This window comes from Alosa alosa, chromosome 15 (genome assembly GCF_017589495.1).
Source record: "Alosa alosa isolate M-15738 ecotype Scorff River chromosome 15, AALO_Geno_1.1, whole genome shotgun sequence".
Lineage (NCBI taxonomy): Eukaryota > Metazoa > Chordata > Actinopteri > Clupeiformes > Clupeidae > Alosa > Alosa alosa.
Window position 1 is genome coordinate 31,758,280 of NC_063203.1, and position 7,500 is coordinate 31,765,779.

A 7,500-nucleotide genomic window follows, 5' to 3' on the forward strand; every position below is an offset into this window, starting at 1 on the left:
AAGGCCTTGCCTTCATAGACATGAACTCAGTTCACCCATGTGTCTGTCTTTAGCTCCTCAATGATCCCTTTTTCACTCCCTAGGTCCCAGTGGCCCCTCTGCTGTCAATACAGGTATCAACATCCCTTCCTCACTCCAGGGCTATAGGCGACGATCACAGGTATACAGTAGGCTAACTTGGACAAGATTCATTCAAAAAATGCGGTGGAGTTACTGTAGGCCTAATATAATATTTAAGGTGGAATCGAAACTTAACTCCACCGCTGTCTGAACACACGGTGGAAAAGGGGATTGGCCAACAGTGCGCTGACACGCGCACAGAATCGGAAAAGAGGAAATAACGCTAGCGGTCACTGATACTGATTTTCCCTGCCATCACATGGTGTCAATTGTGGTTTCAGTTTCCGTGGTTTCCGCTTATCTTTATATTTATTTATTTTTATTTTATGTGTTATCATCATATGTGATGGCCTAATTTTTAATTTTGTTCTTTAATGATTGCGAATAACAGATAGCCTACATAGCCTAACTCTGATAAATAAGTGATTCTTAATATGCCTGTGTATGTGTGTGTGTGTGTGTGTGTGTGTGTGTGTGGACATGAATTCATGTAACTTAATAAATGTCACCGACTGACCTGGTTTGTCTGAAGGGAGGTTCATCGGACACACACACACACACACGGTGTCGGGTGACCAGATTCCTCTGAAACAGGAACACCACACACACACACACACACACACACACACCACTGAAATGGGAGCAGGGGCAGTGTATTTTTGTTCACTGGTAGAAATGGTGATGATGGCGCTGTTATGAGTTTGCCAATGCCAGACTCATGTTGACCTCTGTGCTGCTGCCGCTGTAAATAAACCCTGTTTGGCTCTTACTGCTCCTTCCAAATCTGAGGAGCAAGACAGGACAGCAAAAAAAAAAGCCTGATTAAGCCTGTTGAAGAAAACAGGACATCAGAGTTCCCCTCTTACTGGTCCAGTCAGTGTGTGTGTGTGTGTGTGTGTGTATAAATGTGATGTGTGATACTGTGTGTGTGTGTGTAAATGTGATGTGGGATACTGTGTGTGTGTGTGTGTGTGTGTGTTAAATGTGATGTGTGATACTGTGTGTGTGTGTGTGTGTGTAAGTGTGATGTGGGATACTGTGTGTGTGTGTGTGTGTGTGTGTGTGTGTGTGTGCAAAATGTGATGTGTGATACTGTGTGTGTGTGCGTAAGTGTGATGTGGGATACTGTGTGTGTGTGTGTGTGTGTGTGTGTGCAAGTGTGATACTGTGTGTGTGTGTGTGTGTGTGTGTGTATGTGTGATGTGGGATACTGTGTGTGTGTGCGTAAATGTGATGTGGGATACTGTGTGTGTGTAAATGTGATGTGGGATACTGTGTGTTTAGGCTATACTGATAAAAACAGACATCAGAGTCGGCCATCTTCACACAGCATCTCAGGCCATTACTCTCTGCTGAAGCCCACTTACTGGCCCTGTGTGTGTGTGTGTCTGTGTGTGTGTGTGTGTGTGAGAGCATTAGATGAGATATACTGATCTGTAAGACACAGGCAATTACCATGGTGACAGTTCTGAATGTGTGTGTGTGTGTGTGTGTGTCGGAGCATTAGATGAGATACTCTGATTTGTAAGACATAGGCAATTACCACGGCGACAGTTCTCTGTGTGACTCATAGTCCCCTGCTTAACAGCCCATAATAAGCACTCAGGAGGAGCATTAGTCATGGGTGGACACCCACACTACATCCTGTTTTAATGTGTGTGTGTCTGTCTGTGAGTGTAAATTGGAAAAAATACATTACACCTCTCAGTGCTACTGCAGTCACACACACACACACACACACACACACACACACACACACACACATTATTTTCTGATAACTTTCCACTCACAGCTAGTGTGACAGCCTCTGGGTGTATTCGTGGGCAGTATTAGCGTAGTGGTTGTGGAGCTGGGCTAGCGTGCAGTACGGTTCAACTCCAGCGCTGCTCTGATGGAGTACTGTCAATATGGCTGACAATGCGCGCTGATTGGTCAATATGGTTGATAATGCGCTCTGATTGGTCAATATGGTTGAGAATGCGCTCTAATTGGTCAATATGGCTGAGAGTGCGTTCTGATTGGTCAATATGGCTGTCTGTCAGTGTGTCAGTGTTCTAATGACTAGTGTGTTCTAATGACTAGTGTGTCTGTGTTCTAATGACCAGTCTGTCTGTGTTCTAATGACCAGTCTGTCTGTGTTCTAACGACTAGTGTGTCTGTGTTCTAATGACTAGTGTGTGTGTGTTCTAATGGTCAGTGTCTCAGTGTTCTATTGACCAGTGTGTATGTGTTCTAATGACTAGTGTGTATGTGTTCTAATGACTAGTGTGTCTGTGTTCTAATGACTAGTGTGTCTGTGTTCTAATGACCAGTATGCCATGTTCTGATGGTCAGTGTGTATGTGTGTTGTTGACGAGTGTGTGTTGTTGACCATTTTGTGTGTGTGTGTGTGTGTGTGTGTGTGTGTGTGTGTGTATGTGTGTGTTTGTGCTATTGACCAGTATCTTGGTGTTTAGAAGACAACTACTCACCAAGTAAACATATCTGCAAAAGACAGGGGAGTGTGTGTGATTATCATCAGTGTGTGTGTGTGTGTGTGTGAGAGAGAGAGAGTGAGTGAGAGAGAGAGAGAGAGAGAGAATGAGATGGTTATAACTGATAGGTATGTGTGTGTGTGTGTGAGAGAGAGAGAGCCACTGCTTCAGAATTAGGCAGGGATCACATTAGCCAGCGGCAAGCAGCAGGTTTCCTATTGTTCTCTATGGTTCAGCAGTGGAACGGTGGCAATGCTGGCGTAATACTAGCGTTGAACAAGCTGAGCGTTGAACTTGGTTCAACCTTCAAAGCGCAACGCGAGCGTATTCAATTGACAAACCGTTTGTGTTGCTTAGGAACGAGATCAAACTTATTATGGTCTGAGCATTGCGTTTGCCGCTGGCCGCTGGCTGATGTGATCCTCGCCTTAGGGCAGGCGGGCGCACGATATTGACCGGGTGCATCAGGCAGTAGGTGCCCGCCGCTGGCTGGCGCTCACATCATCACAGTTGAGCAGTAAACAGCAACACCATCAGCGGTGTCTGTTTAGTTTTGATCCATAAACATTGTTTTTATAGACGTTAGTGGCATGCGCGATCAAGAGCTTCCATTTACTGAGCCATCTGTCAACAACATTGCAAAAAGTACCGGTACAATTTTCACAACTTGGTGTAAATGTGTAGCACAGGCTAAGGAAAACCCATTCGGTTTTTGGAGCAGATCCAACTCAAAGAGAACTTTAAATTGTGCTTCATATAGCTTAGTAGGCCTATTTGAACCTAAATGAGCCTAGCCTCTTAGAAATAATGTTAGATGCGTACTCAATAATGTTAGATGCATACTCAATAATGTTAGATGCATACTCAATAATGTTAGTAATGTTAGATGCGTAGTCAATAATGTTAGATGCGTACTCAACGTGATTTGATGAAGCCAAAAAGCATTGACTGGTAGGGTAGTAACGAGGGTAAATGGCATTATAGCAATTTTACAAATGTGGGGACGACACACAACTTGGAGGAAAACGTTTAGTGCACTTGCGGCGATAGCCTACAGTTGAATGTGAATCACGGACTAGTGCACTTGCAGTGCACTTGCAGCCCGGGAGTTTCAGGCCCAAGACCGGCCCACGTTTTCCATAGTGGTGGAAATTGGATAAATGAAGCAACATTTCAGCTCTTACTATCCTGTAGTTTTTATTAGTACCATGGTTCAACAAATGTGTAAAGGTTATATAATAATTCACTTCAACTGAGAAGTTAACAAAAATATTTCACTATTCCACAAGTTAACAAAACAGAAAGAAAGAAAAGAAAAGAAAGAAAAGCCTTTGAAATGTAGCCTGTCCCACGCTTCCACAAAGAGGCATATTGACCAATGTTTAGGCTACATGTTTTTTGCATGGGTAGGCTATATTGTTATTTGATGATTTAGCCTACCTTTACCATCCTCTTCTGAGCAAACAAGGCATATAGGTTAATCATGTAGTATAATTGCTCTTCTTTGCATTAAATAACTTTAATTTTATCCTCTCTACTTGTCCTCTGTAGTCATGGCCTCCTCATCACCACTTCGGCTCATCATTTTCAGTGGTCGACTGGTTGATCTGCTGCTCAGAGGCTACAATTTTACCCCATATAGGCTTCCACACAGATCAAGCTTCAGTTTTGTTATCAATATTTGTGCATACTGCAAAAGTCTAAGTGAATCGATACAAAAAGTACACATTTTAAGTAATTTAATATGTTAAGTTAGAATAGCTTGACAACACTACAACGGGCCCAAAATTAGCCCAATACTCATATTTACACAATCATTGCCTATAGGCTATCTCTACCAGTTGCCACTTGTGTCTGTAATCTGAAGCTTGGCACATTTAAAGTGCACTCCACCTGGCCGCTTTACTCACAAGCTTGAGTCCCTCCTGGCCGTTTCTACCTGGCCGTTTCAGTCCCTCCTGGCCGTTTCTACCTGGCCGTTTCTACCTGGCCGTTTCAGTCCCTCCTGGCCGTTTCTACCTGGCCGTTTCTACCTGGCCGTTTCAGTCCCTCCTGGCCGCTTCTACCTGGCCGCTTCTACCTGGCCGCTTTACCTGGCCGCTTCAGTCCCTCCTGGCCGCTTCTACCTGGCCGCTTCTACCTGGCCGCTTCAGTCCCTCCTGGCCGCTTTACCTGGCCGCTTCTACCATCCCTTCTTCCTGACGCCACGGCTACTGTAGGATGGGTCTGGCTGATGTATCTGAGAAAACTTTTTGGAAAAGACGGGCTATATGGACCCAACCAACTCTTTTTGGGAGGGGAGGACTCCCTCACATGGTAGGCGACAACCCATACAGAGGCAAAGGTGTCATGCAGAGAGTGCAGAACGTGTGTACTGTGTAGCTACTTTAAGAGAAGATAGAATAACGTGACATGTCCATTTTTTTTTTTCCTCGACCGCCCAAAAGTGAAGCGCCCACTGGAAATTCTCGATTACCCACCCTGGGCCTGCTTGCGGTGATGACATACAGTTAATGTGAATCACAGACTATAGGCCTTACCAAACAAAGGAGACGATCTGCACCTCCGTTCATCAAATAAAGGACTGGCCTCCCCCACTGCTAAAAATCAAGAAGAGAAAACACTGGGTTTATGTGAGATTCTGAATCACTGCTCTGGTTGCTGTTTAGATCCAGATGTATGTAGGACTACTGCTCTGGGCGCTGTTTAGATCCAGATGTATGTAGGACTACTGCTCTGGGCGCTGTTTAGATCCAGATATATGTTGGACTACTGCTCTGGTCGTGATGAGTGAACCCCCACAATAGTTAGGAATGGTAATGGGCAGTTGATTATAAAGAGGGTGAATTTTAAAAATAAAAAGAGGTAGTATAGTAATAAATATTGCTCTTACCCTACTCTCTCTCTCTCTATTATATGTATATAATTCCATGTTACATATATGAACCTGCACAACACTGCCTACAGAGCAGACCTTATATGGTCAATGGTCAAATGTGGCAGGAAGGCATTTGTCTAAAGTCTACTTTCTTGGCTGGCTGTCAAATTACTGCTCAGATTTTCTATAATATATAAGTCTGTACACTTTCAAATTGTCAATTTTCTTGTATGTTTAATGGCATTTATGTAACTTTTGTTTTTTATTCTGTTAACAAGACATTGTTTTACACCTGTCAGTTCATAGTCATGTGATGGAAACATATGCACCCAATTGTAAGAGCAGCTATAAAGTTTCTTCACCTGGCTAAATGATCTACATTATGACTGAGTAGGCTGAGTAGGCCTACATTATGACTGAGTAGACTAAGTAGGCCTACCTTAAGATTATAGTTTCACTATGTAATAGAGGCAATCACAAATAAAATAGGGAGGCTAGATACAATAAACACAACACATTGAGCTTTTGGCACTTGCCACTATACACAAGTTGTGTTGTTTTCAACACATTCATTTTAGGAGTGTAGGGGTAAGTGTGTCAGCATGAGTGTGGGTGTGTAGGGGTAAGTGTGTCAGCATGAGTGTGGGTGTGTAGGGGTACTTACATACTGAAGTGTAGGGGTAAGTGTGTCAGCATGAGTGTGGGTGTGTAGGGGTAAGTGTGTCAGCATGAGTGTGGGTGTGTAGGGGTAAGTGTGTCAGCATGAGTGTGGGTGTGTAGGGGTACTTACATACTGAAGTGTAGGGGTAAGTGTGTCAGCATGAGTGTGGGTGTGTAGGGGTAGGGTGTGTCCCAGCATGGTGTGGGTGTGTAGAGTGCCCACATACTGAAGTGTAGGGGTAAGTGTGTGTGTCAGCATGAGTGTGTGGGTGTGTAGGGGTAAGTGTGTCAGCAGCATGAGTGTGGGTGTAGGGGTAAGTGTGTCAGCATGAGTGTGGGTGTGTAGGGGTACTTACATACTGAAGTGTAGGGGTAAGTGTGTCAGCATGAGTGTGGGTGTGTAGGGGTAAGTGTGTCAGCATGAGTGTGGGTGTGTAGGGGTACTTACATACTGAAGTGTAGGGGTAAGTGTGTCAGCATGAGTGTGGGTACTTACATACTGAAGTGTAGGGGTAAGTGTGTCAGCATGAGTGTAGGTGCCCACATACTGAAGTGTAGGGAGTAAGTGTGTCAACATGAGTGTGTGGGTGTGTAGGGAGTAAGTGTGTGTCAGCATGAGTGTGGGTACTTACATACTGAAGTGTAGGGGTAAGTGTGTCAGCATGAGTGTGGGTACTTACATACTGAAGTGTAGGGGTAAGTGTGTCAGCATGAGTGTGGGTACTTACATACTGAAGTGTAGGGGTAAGTGTGTCAGCATGAGTGTGGGTGTGTAGGGGTAAGTGTGTCAGCATGAGTGTGGGTACTTACATACTGAGTGTAGGGAGTAAGTGTGTCAGCAGCATGAGTGTGGGTGCCACATACTGAAGTGTGAGGGGTAAGTGTGTCAGCATGAGGTGTGGGTGTGTAGGGGTACTTACATACTGAAGTGTAGGGGTAAGTGTGTCAGCATGAGTGTGGGTACTTACATACTGAAGTGTAGGGGTAAGTGTGTCAGCATGAGTGTGGGTACTTACATACTGAAGTGTAGGGGTAAGTGTGTCAGCATGAGTGTGGGTACTTACATACTGAAGTGTAGGGGTAAGTGTGTCAGCATGAGTGTGGGTACTTACATACTGAAGTGTAGGGGTAAGTGTGTCAGCATGAGTGTGGGTACTTACATACTGAAGTGTAGGGGTAAGTGTGTCAGCATGAGTGTGGGTGTGTGGGGTAAGTGTGTCCAGCATGAGTGTGAGTGCCACATACTGAAGTGTGGGGTAAGTGTGTCAGCATGAGTGTGGGTACTTACATACTGAAGTGTAGGGGTAAGTGTGTCAGCATGAGTGTGGGTACTTACATACTGAAGTGTAGGGGTAAGTGTGTCAGCAT